Raw genomic sequence first — 18,297 nt, 5'->3', positions numbered from 1 at the left:
GAGGGGGCAACTGGAGCTGGCTCTGGGCCTGTCAACCATAAAGCTAACATTTCCATTTGGTCTGCAGAAGTGACAGGTATGGTACAATTCAGAAGAAGGAGACAACCTGGGGTTCCTGGGTGGCTCAGTCAGTTGAACGTCTGACTCTTGGTTTTGGCTCAGGACATAATCTCAGGGTCATGAGATCGAGCCCTGTGTCAGGCTGTGTGCTAAGCGTGGAGTCTGCTTGAGATTCTCTCTCTCCCTCTGTTCCTCTCCCCCTCTAAAATAAATAAATAAAATCTTAAAAAAAAAAAAAGAAAAAGGAGACGACCTCTGACATCAAAGAAGAGAACTACACTCAGTGGCAATGCAAGCAATGTAAAGTCACCGATGGCATGTGTGCACAGCCGCGTGGCTGTCACTAGTAGGAATTAGATTTTGCGCATAAAAATGTTATAGAGACAGTTTGTATTCTCACTTCGAAGATGACACATTACCTTACACCTCACCCACAAATACTAATTCAAGATGGATCATGGGCACAGCTATAAAAAAAAAAAGTATAAAACTTAGGAAAAACAGGAATTTTAGAATCTCATGCTAGTCAAAGAGCTCGTAGGCCCAACACCAGAGGCACAATCCACAAAAGGAGAAAGCTGGTAAAGGGGACTTCATCAAAATTATAAACCTTTTATTAACTTTCTAAGGTACGGAGGATAAACACACAAATTAGCGACTAAGAAAAATGAATTGCAAACCATACGTGCATCGGACAAGGAACTTGTACCTAGAATATATGAAGAAGTCTCAAAACTCAACAGTAAAGAAAAAACACCAATTAGAAAATTGGCACAAAAAAAGAAAGAAAAAGGAAAATGGGCAAAATACATGATACATCTCACCAAAGAAGATGTACAGATGGCAGACACACACTGGAAACACATTCCACGTTGTCATCCATCAGGGAAACGACATTAAGCCATGATCCCCATGCACCCGTTGCCTGTAATAGAGAACAGTGACAACCCCAGATGCTCAGATGGGTCAGAAGGCCTGGACCCCTCATGCTCAGCTGGGGAGGGTGATTGCAAAATGGTACAGCTACCCTAAAAGACAGTTTGGCACTTCCTTATAAAACTAACAGGCAATGAACACATGACCCAGCAATTCTACTCAGGAGCATTTATTCCAGAGGAATGAGAGCGTATGTCCATGCGAAAGCCTGTGCTTGAATATTCACAGGGGCTTTATTTGCAATAATCAGGAACTGGAAACAACCAAAATGTTCATCAAGGGTGAGTGTTTTAAGCAAACTGAGGTCCACCCACACCTCTCCATCCCACTCAGTAATAACACGGAGCAGAGTATTGGCCCAATACAGGAATGTGGATAGATCACTGGGAAGTTATGCTGAGTCAAAAAAGGGAAAAAAAAGCCAATTTCTAAAGGTTACAGAATGTATGATTCCACGGATATGAGAAAATTACGCAAATGGAGAACCGATGACGGCATGCCAGGGTTTGGGGGCGTGGGTAGCAAAGGGAAGTGAGCCATCCTGAGGGATCCGGGTGGTGGTGAAAGCGACTTGTGTCTTGCCAGCATCCATGTCCGTGTCCCAGCTGTGACACTGTACCATAGTTTTGCTAGACGTTCCCACTAGAGGAAAATGATAAAGGATTTGCAGGATGTTTCCGTGTTACTTGTTACTTGTTACAACTGCATGTGAATCTACAATTACCTCGAGACAAAACCTGTAACCTTCAAAAATGGAGCCAAACACCCAGAGAAATTAATACATTTGAGAGAATTTCAAAATCATGTTTGTACATAAAGGCAAGTACTCTACTGACTCTCAATGCACATTATGTAACAGGAGGAAAAAAATTTTTGATGATTATGGGATTGTGTAAATAATTGCTACTTACTAGTTACAAAGATTGTTTTTAAGTATCAGCAAGGTTGGTTTTTTGTTTTGTTTTGTTTTTGTTTTTTTTTATAATTTCACCCTTAAAACTTTAGGAAGTTTCTGGAAGCCAGAAATCATTTCTACTGCTGGATTCTAGATGGATGTCTTCATTATTGGCCTGGGCTCTCTGTTCAGGGGGGTCTGGGGCACCGTGGGGTCTGCACACCGGGTTTTCCTCCACCGATTCCTGTCTGGTCCCGGCAGAGGAGCACAGGATGGAGGGATGTGTGGGTCTCACACAGCAGCCGTGACTGCCTGGAGGACGGCTGTGCTGGAGGCGCCGGGAGCTGCCCAGAATCCAGAGGGTGGAGGAGGCTATGAGCCAGAGCTGGTTCAACGCTGAGCAAGGAAGTTAACAGAAATGAGAGAGGCCCTCCCACCACAGGTAAGGAGGTGGCCCGGGCATGATGCCAGGGGCCCACACCCACGGCGGAGGGTGCATCCCAGCCAGTGTCCACGGTCCCCCCACCTCTCAGCTTCACCCACAACCTTCAGAAAATTTGGGGTGCCTGGGTGGCTCAGCAGTTGAGCGTCTGTCTTTGGCTCGGGTCGTGATCCCAGGGTCCCAGGATCGAGTCCCACATCGGGTTCCCTGCAGGGAGCCTGCTTCTCCCCCTGCCTGTGTCTCTACCTCTCTCTGTGTGTCTCTCATGAATAAATAAATAAAATATTTTTTTTAAAAAAGAAAATTCATGACTCTGTTGTGTGGCAAGAAATGACACCCACTAGGACAGGTAAATATGCATGTTGAGGCTCCCACACACACCCGACAGTGGCGTGTGGGGTGCAGAGGGCCCTAAAGAGGTAGCAGGACGGCAAGAGGCCCCAGGCAGCAGGAAAGGGGAACACACAGTATTCCCCCAATCCAGAAAATGGAAAAGGAGGAGGGCTATGGAAAATGCCCTCTGCTCCGTCGGGCGGCTCAGCTGCCCTCCCAAAAGCAGAAATAAAAGCTCTTTGAAAAGGCAGTGATTTGCTTAGAAAACATTCATTTAAAACTGTCTTGCAATTATTGACAGTCTCCTTAGACCTGGGCAGGAGCAGGGTCCCCTCGCCTCCCATGTGTGCCTGCCTCGGGCAGAGTCTCCTCGATTTGGAGGGGAAATAAAATGAGAGTCCAAACACCGGGCTGGAAATGCACGTGACGGGAAGCAGATTGTCCCCAGATTGAGGAAACTCGGAGCCGTATGGTCACCCACCTCGGTGGCCTGCATCCTCCTCTCTCTCTCTGTCTCTCTCTCTGTCTCTCTCTCTCCCACCCTCCTCCCCATCCCTCGTACACTTGAGCTCAGCTGGGCAGCCGTCCAAATGATTCATATTAAATTCTGGCTATATTCAGCACAAAAGTCATCTAACATCAGAGGATCAAAGTTACATCAACCAACAAGCGCTGGGGAATTGATAAGCAGCTAAAATTAGGTCATCGCATAGCAGCAGCTTTTGATGGATGAAGTGAAATTTAGCCGCAGGTTTGCTATTTAAAGATCCGTTACAGATCTCTTCCTGTAGTGGCGATGAACTCACAACACAGAACCGGGCCTCTGATGAAATGTTTAATCATCCGCGTCCGCCCGCTGACCGTGGCACAGATTTACAGGTTCCTTAGGAGGAGGCTGGGCTCTCCGGCCGAGCGGCGTAAATAAGTGCATTTTCGTTCCCGTGTCCAGAACCTAACAGAGGCGATTTCTCCCTCCTCCCGGCGGGATTCTGCAACGTTATTTTAATCACTTTTAAAAGCCTTCTGTCAAACACTTCAGCCTGCAAAGCCTGACCCGGCTCCACGCTTCAAAATTCTTCATCTACTTAAAGCAAGCACCGGGCTCGACGGCCGGGCCTTCCTCAACCTGCCTCGGTGGCCTCATTTCTGTTCCCTGACACTTTATTTTTATATATTTATTTACTGTCAAAATGGAACCTTTATTTATTTTATTTTTGGTATTACTATTGTTGGTTTCAGGGGTAGAATTCAGTGATTCATCAGTCGCATGTAACACCCAGAGCTCATCACAAGTGCCCTCCTCCACGCCTGTCACCCGTTACCCCATCCCCCCCACCTCCTCCCCTCCAGCAACCCTCAGTTTGTTTCCTATGATTAAGAGTCTCTTATGGTTTGCCTCCCTCTCTGATTTCATCTCTTTTTATTTTTCCCTCCCTTCCCCTATGATCCTCTGTTTTGTTTCTTAAATTCCACATGAGTGAACTCATATGATATTTGTCTTTGTCTGATTGACTTATTTCACTCAACATAATATCCTTTGGTTTCATCCACGTTGTTGCAAATGGCAAGATTGCATTCTTTTCGGGGTGCCTGGGTCAGTTAGGTGTCTGCCTTCAGCTCAGGTCATGATCTCAGGGTCCTGGGATCGAGCCCCACGTGGGGCTCCCTGCTCAGTGGGGAGTCTGCTTCCCCCTCTCACTCTGCCCCTCACGCCTGCTCATGCTTTCTCTCCTGCTTGCTCACTCTGCTCTCTCTCAAATAAATAAATAAATAATCTTTTTAAAAATTATTTCATTCTTTCTGATGGCTGAGTAATATTCATATATATCTATATATATATCCCATATATATGGATATATATATATCCCCACATATATATGTCATATATATATATATCCCACCTCTTCTTTAGCCATTCATCTCTCAATGCACATCTGGATTCTTTCCATATGTGGGCTATTGTGGACATTGCTGCTATAAACATTGGGGTGCAGGTGCCCCACTGTATGTGTATCCTTTGGATAAATACCCAATTGCTGGGTCATAGGGAAGCTCTATTTTTAACTTCTTGAGGAGCCTCCATACTGTTCTTCACAATGACTGCACCATTTCACATTCCCACCAACAGTGCAAGAGGGTTCCTTTTTCCACATCCTCTCCAACATTTGTTGTTTCCCGTCTTATTAATTTTCCCCATTCTCACTGGTGTCAGGTGGTATCTCATTGTGGTTTTTATTTGTATTTGCCTGATGCCAAGTGATGTAGAGCTTTTCCTCATGTGCTTGTTGGCCATGTGTGGGTCTTCTTTGGAGAAATGTCTGTTCATGTCTTCTGTCCATTTCTTGATTGGATTATTTGTTCTTTGGGTGCTGAGTTTGTTAAGTTCTTTATAGATTTGGGATACCAGCCCTCTATCTGATAAGACATTTGGGGAGTCAGCCATTCACAACATGAACACCTGGACCTGGACCTCAGAGTGTTCACTCTTGGCTATGTTTCTGTAACAGATTTAGCATGGGTTCCCCCAGAAGCCACCCTTGTATAACATTCAGGAGAATGTTGTTCCCAGAGCTGGGGTGGGGGAAGGGCGAGACAAGGAAATGAGAAGGACCAGGAAGGGAAGTATTACTTCCCCAGGATAACTGGACCTAATCCCAGTCAGGATGGGAGGTGGGTGCCAGGGTGGAATGTGGAGGCCGCCCAGGTGTGTACAGGAGATGCAGGTGCAGGAGGCTGGGCATTAGCAGGTACGTGCTGCCTGGGAGCAGGGGCGTGCAGGGGGCTTGCTGGCAGCCCGAGCCACTACATCCAAGAGTTCACGTTCAGGAGTGCTTTTCCAAAGCTTAGAGCTGAGCCCCAGGTTAGGGGAGATGGGACCCCCCCCCCACCACCACCAAGCTTGGAGTCTAGGTGGCAGGCACCTGCACACAGCAGGTGCCTCAGGGCATCCCACCAGAGATGACGTGGCCATGTGTGGGCCCGTCAACCAGAGGGCCTATTGCTTGGGGCCAGTGAGCTGCCACCCTAAAAATTACACCAGGTGTCATTATTAATCACCATTGCCCACCAGTTAGATTGTATCAGGATGGCTCTGGAAGTCATGGTGGCAGATCATATCTTCCAAAGAGGTGACCCACCCCACCAGCTCTTCCTATGGCGTGACGACAGCTTCCTCTAGAGAGGTGTGTCCTAGACTCTCTTCTGGGGTGGGCTGTGTCCCTCCCAAATTCCTCTGTTGAAGCCCTAACTCCCAGGACCTCGGAACGTGACTGTGTTTAGAGACTGGGTCTTGTTTAAACGGGGCTGTTAGGATGAGCCCCAATCCAAGATGACTGGTGTCCTTATGAAGAAAGGAAATTGGGACACAGATAACACGTAGAGAAAAAACCACGTGCAAACACGGGGTGCAGATGCCACCCACGTGCTGACCGATGAGCCTCAGAAGCAGCCAGCCCTGCTCACGGCCTGTGTCTAAACCTCCAGACTGCAGGCTGGGAGGCGCTGACCGTCTGTGGTTCAAGTTGTCTTCTGAGGCACCCTGACTCGGCCGCGCCAGCACACTCCTCCTCACCCTGGGCACATCTGTCCCTGCCAGCAGAATGTAGTGCCAGTGACACTGTGTGACTGCAGGCTGTGGGTCAGGCTCTGACTCTCATGGATACTTGCCCTCCACCCCTGGTCCCCCTGGCTGCATGGGGGACCCCAGCTGGCCAACATGGGGGGACAACAGAGGGACCAGCTCTGAGCCCCCAGCCAACAGCCGGCATCAATCACAAGATGCATGGGGGAGTGAGGCTTTGGGGGGACCCCCCAGGCCCCAGGCTCAGGGTCCTTCAGTTAAGGTTCCAGGCACGGTGGAACAGAGACAACCCCCACCCCCCCGCCCGCGCCTTGTCTGAGTCCCCAGCCGTCCCAATCCAGGAGCGTAACAACGAGCGGCTCCACACTCTGTTTCTGGGTAACTGGGACAGTCTTGAACAGAAGCTAGTGTTGATCCTCGGTTTATCAATATAAAAACTAAGAGGAAGACAAAGTCAATGACTTCTCAAGGTCGCATCTTGAGAAAATGGTAGACATGGGCAAGTGGCCTCCCTGTGCTGAGCAGATTACAGGGACAGAAACGCGCTCAGCCATCGGCGGCACAGACACAGCCCGCAGAGGCCCCTGGTGTGTGCACACAGGGTGTCCACCTGCCACGAAGACTTGCCCCGCCCCCCCAAGACCATGTAAGCAAATCCGTTGGATAAATTCCAAAGGTGGCGTGTTTATTGAAAACATTTCCCCCCAAAGAGATGGCCAGCACCGGTGCTCTGCTAACAGCATCAGACCCCTGTGCCAGCACAGTCTTGGCAATGTTCCGGGGTTTCTGATAACTGGCAACGCTTTTAGACCTTTCACAATTATCTTTAAAACCTGATATAATATACTTAAATCAGTATATGCTGAATTATAACTTTGAAGCTTTATCTGTTGTCCTCATGCTGGGAAAGGCAAGAGAAGCAGCATAATTATACCCGTTTCCTTTTTCTTGCTCTCTCTGCATCTCTAAATTCTTGCTAATTATATAATTATCTCTAAATTGTCATGCTGGAGCATTTGCATCCTGCTCCCTATCTGGAATTTACACACACACACACACACACAGGCTGCCTGTGCTTCTATATTTAAGCAGACTCGGTGCCCGCCGCCAGTTCTCGGGACCCAGCTTCCGAGCCCGGTGGCTCGCACAGGGTCCACCTCCAGCTGCTGGTTGGCAGGGCCCTGGTGCGACATTTTCTCAGTCCTTGTTTGTTTGCTGTTTCCTTGCTACTGACCCTTTGGCAGCCTTGGTACCATCACACCTGCCTTCAGGTGTTTCTTATACACACGTTTTCTTACCTCCGACTTTCATGGAGATGCACGGGTCGGGGATATTCTTTGGCTTCTAGCAGTTCTGAGTGTGGGTTGTACACCTGTTCTGGGTTTAGCAGAACCTTTGCGGGTTCTCTTTTGATCACTCCAAGTGGCTATGCGGGCGCTGTTGGTGGTGGCCCAGTCGCAGTGGAGGAAGGGTACCGGGAAGGGATGGGCAGTGAAGCAGGAATGTCTTAAGTCTAGGTTTGGCCCCGTGGCCACGCACTGCACCCCGGGGTTACTTTACCCAGATGACAGGGTCACCAGTGTACCGCAAACCTGAGCGGTCTGCTGTGCAGACTGTCCTTGCCTCTCCGTCTCTAGGTCATCCTGAAGTCGGCCGGTCGACTCGGAGTCAGGGAAACCCTTCCTGCAGAGGGCCGTGGAGTGGACGGCAAGCACTCACCTGCCAGTCTCCACGTCTCGTGTTGTTTCTGCTCCTGCTGCTGGAACAGCTTGGCTGAAAGCTCTCCAGGGGAAAATCATGTCCTTGTTTCAGTTCTTGCCAGCGACCCACTTAAGGGTCACCATTTGTCTCCTACGATATAGCAGCTTAGCTCATTAAAAAAGATTAACCTTGGATAGAAACAGACTGCGTGCGTGCAAATTATATGAAACAGTGACTTGCACTGTGGCACAGAGGGCGGCCTAAGGGACTGTGAACAGCTGCACAATCCCCAGGGCCATTCCACCGGGATGAGGCCACTGATGTCTGGGGTCCAGGGCATTTCTGTGGCTCTGGATGCACATTACTACCCCCTGAGCCACCTGCAACCCCAAGCAGATCACAGCATGATCTTAGGGCATGGGACTACTGCTGGAAGTTTCCATAGTTCCCAGAAGATCTCAGTGAGTGGCTCGGGTCTAGAGTCCGGGTCTGGACTGAACATGTGGCCTTTGGTTGGTGATCAGAGCCTGCTTTCTCCTGGAGTAAATGTGACCATGAATTCAGATCAAGTCAAACACACTTGTCTTCTCTGGCCACAGGTGCTAACAAAAAGTAACAAATCAGGGGAAACATCTTATTTGGGAAGAGTCCTCAAAAAGCATGTTTTTTCCCCTCTGTGCCCCAGTGGTCTAGGCAATCTTGCACGTTGGCTACTTCTGGACTTACTCTGGGGGCATTAGAACTACACACAGCCCCCATGCCTCAGGCTGACCCAGGTGTGCAAGGACACCTCTGGGTTCCAAGTTGGTTCCAATGGCCCCACCACCCCTTAGGCTACCTAGGATGGTCAGAAGAAACTGTGCACAAGGACCATTTAAAATTCAAAATATTCGTTCATTCAAAGAGTCACTGAGATCATACTCTGTGCCTAGCACCACGCTAGGTACTTAGGACAGGGCTGTACATATAAGGACATGGTCCTTGCCATCTGGTCTTTGTTATATCACATCCCATTACACATGACCATTTTATATCTGCACTGTCATATGTTAACATTATACAGGACTATATTGTAGATAATCTATTATTATATACGACTACCTTATAGTCCATATTATATATTACATATGACTATATTACAGTTCTTATTATATTATATATGACTGAGTCCTTACCAATATCATACTATATTAATTTCATTATATGTGACTATATTATAGTCATTATGTTATATTATATTTGACTTTATAGTCCTTATATTACATTATATATTATATATGACTATATTATAGTCCTTATTATATATTATGTTATATATGACTATATTCCAGTCCTTATTATATTATATATTATATATGACTATATATTATATATTACATATGACTACATATGACTATAATAGTCCTTACTAATATTATACTATATTAATTTTATTATATATGACTATATTATAGTCCTCATTATGTTACATTATATTATATTTGACTGCATTATAGTCCTTATCATATTACATTATCCATTATATATATTATAGTTCTTATACATTATCCATGACTATATTATAGTCCTTATTAATTATATATTATATGTGATTGTATTATAGTCCTATATTTTATATGAGACTATATTAGAGTCCTTAGTAATATTATATTAGTTTTATCATATATGACTATATCATAGTCCTCATTCTACTAGTCCTTACTAATTACATACATTGTCTTTACTACATTCTCATAAACATAATAATTGAAAAGAGTAGACATGTTATGAGTGAGACAAACAGGCGGCTGAGACACAAAGTGGGGAGGTTACTTTAGAGGAAAGATGGGAGCGGGTGACCTCTGAGCTGACCTGGTAAATTGAAGGCGGCAGGTGACAGTGGTGAGAGGGAGGCTGTCTTGGGCAGAGGCATCAAGAACAAAGGTGGCGACATCAGGTCTTAGGGTAACCCCGACTGCCCCTCGGGGCATACCCCTCGTTCTTCTCTGCTTGCCCCCCCACCCTGGGAGGCCAGGCCTGGGCCACGAGGGGTCACAGACAGACCCACGTGGCAGGGACGGACGCCCCCAGGCAATGCCGGTGAGGACCTTCCAGGCGCCACCACACCAACTTGGAAGCAGGTCCCCCCCAAAGCTGGCTGACCCTGAGCCTGGGGACCCCCTAAACCACACCTGGGGGCCCGGCCCACAAACTCTCTGAGGCAATAACCGTTCACGCTCAGGCTGCTGCATCTGCTGTTGTGCGCTCTTTGATTTCTGTGATTTGTCCTCCCTGCTCCCTACAGCCTGGCCCCTCTGGCTCCTGCACGTGTCCCCATCACCTTCCGGGCCCTTGTTTCCTGGCACCACGAGATGTCCCGGCCCCTGGCCTGCACTGAGCCCTGCTGCGCTGGAAGATGGTGTGTAGGATGGCTGGCTGGGACCGGGGTGCTCACTCCTTTGGGGGGGCCCTGCTTTCCGGGTTCCTGGCTTCCCAGGGACCTGCATCCCTGTCTGCTTTCATCCATCCATCTGTATGTGGACCAAAAGCAATGAGTTTTTGCTGACACCTGGGATCCCATCCATCATGCCCTGCTGTGTCTGCAAGCCCTCTGGGACCGGGACCCCTGTCCCCAGCTCATGGCCACCTCCTGGGTCCTGTGGTGTAATGGCCTATGGCCCCGGCTGGCGCTCTGGGGCAGATGCTCAGCCTGTCTGCACCTGCTTGCCCCCTGCCCCTCTTCCTGCCGTCCTGACCTCCTGGGTCCCCAGGCCAGAGGGGAGATCCTGACCAGCCTGTTGGGTTTTCCTTTTTTTTTTTTTTTTGGTTACTTGAGAAAAAGTATGCATAATATAAAATTCACCATTTTAAGAGAGAGATTGCAAGCAGGAGATGGGCAGAGGTAGAGGGAGAGAGAGAATCCCAAGCAGACTCCCCACCAAGTGCAGAGCCAGACCTGAGGCTCCACCTCACGATCCTGAGATCATGGCCTGAACTGAAATCAAGAACTGGATCCTTAACCCCCTGAGCCCCCCCAGGCACCCCAGTGCTAATTATTGTAAAGTGTACAATTCAGGGGCTTTGCGTCTATTTACCATGTTGAGCAACCATCACCATCATCTGATTTCAGAATATTTTCATCACCCAGAAAGGAAAGTCCATATGCCGTGAGCAGCCCTGCCGCCCTGGAGGTCGGGCTCGTGTGCTCACCCAGAGGCCTTGGGGTGGGGGGGGGCAGCGTACACTCAAGTGGGTGACGTGGACTGGCCGCCGTGTCCCACACACACCTGCTAGTCACCTGGGATTCTCCCGTCGCAGATCCTTACATCTGTCCTTCTGTCCTTATCCACCCACACAGATGTCAATGCCATGGACTCTAGTTGTCAGTAGTTCATCACTGCCCACTTGTTTGAGGTTGGGGGGGGGGTTGTAGGGATACCTTGTCACCTGGCTTTGCTGCCCATGCTGTCCACGGGACTCTGAGTTTCCCTGATTGCTCTGTTTTTGAGTTGTTGGGGTGGAGGTGGGTGGGGAGGAGAGGGTGGGAGAGAGCAGAGCCTGCCTTTATGAATCCTCAGTTAAGGCATCTCTGTGACTTTCCCATGGCCCCTGAGCCACAGGGCTTGGAGTTCACCTGGCACCTCTCCTGGGAAGTGATTGAAGTCATTAGGAAAAGGTCAAGTTGTTTTTAAAAACTATTTTTTCTCTTAAGATTTTATTATTTATTTGAGAGAGAGAGAGTAGGAGAAGGGGCAGAGGGAGAGGGACGAGCAGACTCTACACCGAGCATAGAGCTGGACACAGAGCTCGATCTCAGGCCCCTGAGATCATGACCTGAGCCAAAATCAAGAGCTGAATAACCAACTGAGCCACCCAGGCACTCCAGAAAACTCTTTTTAAGAAGGAAAGAAAAGGTATAATATGGCTTATAAATATTTGTTCTTAAAATGCTTAATTTTTAAAGGCGATGTAATGCTACCTGGAACCTTAATAAATGTGCAACTCTTCAGTATCCAATGACCCGAACAGATGTGGGTATGTGAGCGTGTATGGGTCTACAGCTCTTGGTAGCTCAAATACAGGGCTTGAGAGCTGCTTTTTAGAATGTCATTTATCAAATAGGAACTTTTATGGTGAGTTGTGTCTTCCCTTGACTGTCAGGACAGAGCCAGCTCTCAGGTTTGTGTGCTAGCTGATCGATGGGCTTCCATGCTTGGAAACGGCTGCTGGCATTTGAAGCAGAGGCAGTGCACACTTGTCCCAGCTCGCAGGTGACACGGGGTGAGCACAGAGCAGGGCTGTGGACAGGGCAGTAGGTCAGGAACAAGCAGCACCCCTCCTCTGCTGACAGGACCACAAGATCACCCAGAAAAATGCAGGGGCCCCTGCTCATGTTGTGTTTGGAGTATTGTTAAGATGCCCCTGCTTCTCCTTCCAGCGAGGCTGCATCTCACCTGCCCTTGGGCAGTCCTTCTGCAAACCTTTCTGGTAATGAGCTCTCTTAGCTCAATTAAAGTATGCCACCTTCGGAGGTGAGCTTTCGGAGCGAGTGCGAATGGATTGGCTCCAAACACTGGACTGTCAAGCCTCATGTTGCCCTCAAATTCTCAGGAGACCTACATTCTTCCTCACAGTTCTGAAATGTCACTGGGCACAGAGCTCGGGACCTCCAGACAGACTGGACAGCTGATGCAGCCCTCTGTAGATGCAACAGCTCTGAAATCACACCAGAGCTAGTCAAGGGGTGTGTGCACACTGCCCAAGCACAGAGCAGACGGAGGATGTTGCATCTCGGAGTAACTGTGCCTAGAAGACCAGGAGTAAGAGCAGCACAGAGAATGAAGCAAAGCACTCTCAAAAACAGTGAGGTTAATTTTACAGTATGTATGCAGTTTTGGTGTTTACCTCTTTCCCTATTTACTTATATCTGAATTGGAGTTATTTGTGGTAAGGGAATATTTACCTACCGCAAAGAAACCTGTATCAGAGATGGATGACAGCAGCCCAAAGAGGCAGACAGACAAGTCACTCCTCAGGGGGATGCAACAGGGTGGGGTAGAGGCTTAGTCTATGAGCCTGATGTTGTGTCTTATGCACTCACAAATATCTGCTGCCTACACACATTTTGCTAATTCATGGAAAATCAGAGATCTGAGCAGGAAGTATTTGTGAGTATAGTATACTGAAATCTGTAAGATGGATGGATAGATGGATGGATAGATGGATGGTGGATGGATGGAGTAATGGTAGATGGATAGAGAGATGGATGGATGGATGAATGGGGATGAATAGAGAGATGGAAGGATGGGTGGATGGAGTAATGGTAGATGGATAAAGGGATGGATGGATGGATGGATGGATGGATGGATGGATGGACTGACATGTCATAAAGCAGATGTAGCAACATGTTAACTGCATAATCTGGGTGGTAAGGATATCAGTGGTCCCCACAGAGTTCTTTCAACTTTTCCATATGTTTGACATTTTTCATAATGAAGTGTCAGAGAGAAAGCTTGTGGCCGAATGTTCTTCACAGCTTTGTCCTTACCAAACTCAAGGAGCTTGTTAAAAACAAACTCCTGAACCCACCAGGCCCACATCTGAGTTTCTGGGAGGGAGGCCAGAGAGACTGCATTTGCACAGCTCTGCTGCAGATCTTGTGAACCTGGGGTGTTAAAGACACTGCAGAGAACTCTCCTCAGGAAAGCTCATCCCAACATAACCAGGCACAGCTCTGCCTCTCACCTCATGAACCTACAGCAGCTGCCTCGAAAGAGTGGCTGCAGGTCTGACACCCTGACTGCCATGCTGGCACCCAGATTGCCAGGATCCAGGACGGCAGAAGCGTTCACCTTGAATATTTGGTGGTTTGATGGTGGGACGGCAAAGTAGACCTAAGGTGGCCCCATAGCCACGTGTGTGAATTAGCACCATGACCTGGCCCCCAGAAAACATCCTGACAACGCTCAGGCCCCTCACCCAGACCCTGTGGCTGACCCTCCAGAAAAGATGCATAAAGAGACAAAATGCTGGTTTGGGTCTGTATTCAGGAATGTTATCCTGCATCACTCTGAGGATCAGCCGTCTCACGGGCAAGGCCAGGAGCAAAATGGGAATGTGGGGCCTGTTGCTCAAAAATCATTAAGAATTTCAAAGTGGTAACAGCAGAATGTGAACACCAGCCTTGGCTGCTTCCAAGCCTAGGGCTCTGAGGCCAGCCCCCCATGGTGTGTATTATGGGAGCTCCAGCCACTAGGCCAGTCACAAGGCTCATAAACGTTTTTGTTTTTGCAGTCAATTATCTGGTCCAAAGTGATCACATATCCCCACTACAATCTCCAGGAACACACCTATTTTTCCTCATTAAGTCTTCAGCTCCATGGAAAGCTTATTTTTCACATCACGTGCGATGAGTGATTTACTGGGGCACTGAAAACATATCTATTGACTATCAAGGATGCTTCTAGGTCCTGGAGCGACAGTGAGAAGAAGCAGAGTCTTCCAGGGAAGCGGACAGAGAAGGAAAGACACAAGTCTGATGAGCAGACAAGTCCCTGTGAGCCGTGCAGGGACAGTGGGCGCCCCAGTGGCTGGACGATGGCAGTCTCGAGGGGCCGGCCCCAGGACTTCCCAGCATCTCATGATTCCTGAGCTCTCTTGCTATTACTGCTGTTACTGCGTTCACTTTATTTTGAAGAGGTTGATACCTGCAGGCAGCACAAAACTTCACCGTAAGCAGACGGTGTCAAGCCCTGGGCTGTAGGATGACCTGGACGTCTGAGCCACTGTGGTCCTGCTGTCATCCCTGTGCCTGAGGGTGCGCCCCATGGCTGAGCCTGGCAGGTTGCTAATCCCAGCTCCCTCTGTCCTCAGGAAGGACACCCCCGAGTTGCTGTCCTCCGCTAGGGTCAGGGCTCCGAGGGCAGCGGGCTTCACATGCCCGCAGTGTGGCTGGGGGAGCATGGCCCTGTCTCAGCACCTCGCTGTCTCCCACCCCTCACACCACGGGGTGCTTCTGGAGTCGTTCCTCATGTGAGTACCTGACCAATCATCATGTCAGGGTCCCCTTATGAGCAAAGTCAGAATCAGAGGGTGTGAGAACAGCACCTGCAGAAAGGAAGTGGGGAAGAAGCCAAGGAGGAACAAACAACACCAAAGGGAAAGCCAGGGGATGATGCCTGGAGGACACCAAGGAAGAGGTGGTCAGCAGTGAGGGGACACCAGCGAGGGTGGCAGTGAGGGTCCCCGTGATCCCTGCCTCAGGTTATACTAGGGACACCATATGACTGGCTGTAATGAAGTTAAGAACGGGGTCCCGCTGGCCTTCAGAAGAACCCAGACTCCATGAGGACGAGCTCCCCTTGCACACGCAAGTGCCAGGCTGCCCTAGAACCTGTGCATCTCCCCATCAGTCACTGGGGCCGCAAGTGGTGTCACAGCATCTCACACTGTGCGTCTCCCACCTCAGAGCCCAGAGGACAGGAGAGAGCAGCCCCATGGCCCACAAGCGAATTATGGTCATTTCCATCATCCCTCTCACCGGTGAGGCCAACCCCACGGGAGAAGTTCTCCCCAGGACTTCGCAGATGCACCGGTGACCTTGAGCCTTCGTCCTTTCCTTAGACCAGTTTTAATGGGGTGGAGGGAGAGGGGGAAGAGGGATGGGGTGCATTTCTGGCACCAGTAGACAAGGCTGGTTTTCGGATCCTTTCCTTGGCCCGCAGTGCTACTCATCCCTCCGAATTAAGGTTCACGCCAACACCCCTCCCGCTAGCTCTCAGCCTAGAAATAACTTATCCTCACAACACTCAAAAACATATCATTAAAAAAAAAAAAAAAAAACCATATCATTCCGCCTTCCCGACCTCATGCCCCCCACACACTCATCAGGAACACCACAGGAGAGGAAGACAGCTGGATGCCCCCGGCTCACTCAGGATCTCCAGAAATTTAAACCGCGTGGGGCAGGCGTGCAAGGTGTGCACTGGTGAGGAACACGGGAGGCACCAAGAGATCTGAATACACAAACCATGTCCGAAAGGCCGCACGATCCTCAGGTATAGACCTAAGCATAAGCAGATGAGCTACCGGCAGGTACGGGGGGCGGGAATTACCACCACCGCTGTTAGAAACGCAAAGTGGGGCTGCAGCTGGCTCTGCGCTGCCCACAGTCCATGCTTATCAGGCGGTTCAGGTGAGGTGGTGAGTTGGGGAGGACAGTGGGGGAGGCTGGGAGGCCGCCGGTGGCGTTAGGGAGGACGCCCGTGCTCAGTGACCTACATTCCCTCTCTGCACCTGCCGCTCCTGGGAGGTGGGAGTGATGGCAACTGGGCAAGTAGGCTTGGCAAGATGCAAAGGGGTCACATGGTTAACCCACGGTGGGCGGCAGGCCCGGCACCTGGACCAGCGAGGGACCGGCTCTGACCACTGGCTTACCCCTCACCCCCACCCTCCCCCATCCACAGGAAACAAAGAAGAAAATCATCCATTGCTTTGTGTTCTTTGCAAACACCCACTGACCACGTACATGCTGGAGGAGACTCCCTGTCCGTGCCGGATGGAAAAAGCACTAGCCGTGGAGGCACGCGTGGCCTCCGTGGAGGACAGAGCGAGTGAGGGAAGGCTCCTGGCACGCCAGCGGCGCCCTTGCTTCCCTGCAGATGCACAGAACCCCCGGCCTCCTTCTCCTCTTTCTAGAACTGCCGGCCATCTGCTGCAGAGGAAAACTGCTCCCTCTGCGGATGGCAGAAGGGCATCGAGCTCACAGCAGTGGGTCTCGATAGAGCGTGGAGCCAATTCGTCCTGCAGAGAATCACGCCAAAGCTCCAGGTCGCTCAGCGAGGAGGCTAAACACCAGCAGTGAGCACCTGACACCTGATGACGTCTGTGGAGGAGTCACCCTTGGTTGAGCCCCGGGCTGTACACCTTCCACTTCCAGAAATGGGACTGCCGCTTCCTCTGAGTCACGCTAAGAAAATTGGGGTCTCCGGATGTGACCAACTAAGCCTTTCAGATTGGAGACCATGCCGCACCTGCGCGGCCACATTTCTCAAGACTGGGTGCCGCGTGGAGGTGAAGGGACAGCGGTGTCCCCGTGCAACGCAGACCTCACTGTGGCTCCGTGAGCACTAACACACAGCCCAGGAGCCACTTATTTTGATGCGTACTCAATGCCTGACATTTTTAGCACAAAGAAAAGCACTTCTAGTTATCTGGGGGCCGGGGGGGTAGCCCTCCCAAAGCCAGGCGTGCCGTGGGCAGCGAGCGCCAGGCGTCCCCCACCTCCACGGCTCTCCGAGGTGTCCTAGCGAGGGCACGGCCAGGAAGGGCAGGGCGTTGACACCCCAGCCTGAGCCCTGCTCTAGAAAACCCGAAAGTCCCTCTCACCTTCCAGGGTGGTCGAGATTTTGCAAGTCGGAGGATGGGGCGGGGATTCAGGTGCCGGTAAAGTCCGAGGTCGAGGCTGGACACACCGCATTTCAGAGCATCCTCCGTGGGAGATGTCCCCCATCTGGGGGCAGGGGGGTTCCGGTGGACGCCCCTTACCGTGTGTGCAGCATCTACGTTGGCGAAAGACAAAACTCCACCAAGTACGTGTGAAAAATCTGATGGGATTTTGTCAAAGCGGGTTCACGAACCCAGCCGTGTCCCATCCCACAAGCAGAGCGATGGTGTATTGAGTTGTAGGAAGTGAAGATTTTTATAGGCAGGAGGGGGGGTGGGGGGTGGGGGGCCCGGAAGTTGTTAGCAGGAGTGGAGAAAGCATTGTTTGAGGCCAGGACATCTTTTGGGGGGCCTGGGGGACATGATGCAGAGCTCTTACCATTCAGGTGACCTCATCAGGGCTGCTGGGGCGGGGGAAGGATGGATGTCTGATTGTTAAAAGGCCACATTCCCGGGAGAGCTCAAAACTGTAATCAAGGCTGGGTTCGCCGTCCCAGGGAGCCAATGAGTCCGTTTGAGCTTGTTCTTTCTTGACAACGTGTGTGAGGCAAGAGGAAGCTCCTGCCCAGGAAAGAAAGAGGCGTCGCCAGCTTTGAGGACAGACACTGAGCAGAAGGAAGCGCCCCGGCCGCCTCAGCCACGGCCACTGCCGCCTCCAGGCCTCGCCTGGGCAGGAAGCCTGGGAGCAGGTCACAGGGGCGGGGGGGGGGGAGGCTGGGGGGTCCGCAGATGCTCATCCCAGAGACCCTGACCCCGAAGCTGGACTTCCAGCCAGGAGGGGACCCAGGACTGCCCTCCCTGCCAGCAGGAGGCTTCACGAATACAGCTAAAACCACAACCAAGAAGGAAGGTCTGATTGTTCCAGTGAGTTCCATGTGCATCCTGAGTTCTCTCTCTCTCTCTCCCTCTATCCTGTCTTACACCAGA

General features: G+C 50.3%; 1 long non-coding RNA gene across 1 annotated transcript; it reads right to left on the bottom strand.

The window, feature by feature from the left end:
• Positions 1-1,229: 1,229 nt before the first annotated feature.
• On the bottom strand, positions 1,230-17,955 carry LOC119869704. Its single transcript, XR_005353195.1, has 3 exons — positions 17,750-17,955; positions 17,314-17,486; positions 1,230-1,638 (listed from the first exon to the last, which is right to left on the bottom strand). It is a non-coding gene; the product is annotated as an uncharacterized LOC119869704 (long non-coding RNA).
• Positions 17,956-18,297: the final 342 nt, after the last annotated feature.

This window comes from Canis lupus, chromosome 1 (assembly GCF_011100685.1).
Source record: "Canis lupus familiaris isolate Mischka breed German Shepherd chromosome 1, alternate assembly UU_Cfam_GSD_1.0, whole genome shotgun sequence".
NCBI classification, from domain to species: domain Eukaryota; kingdom Metazoa; phylum Chordata; class Mammalia; order Carnivora; family Canidae; genus Canis; species Canis lupus.
This window is presented reverse-complemented; position numbering and strand designations above follow the sequence as displayed.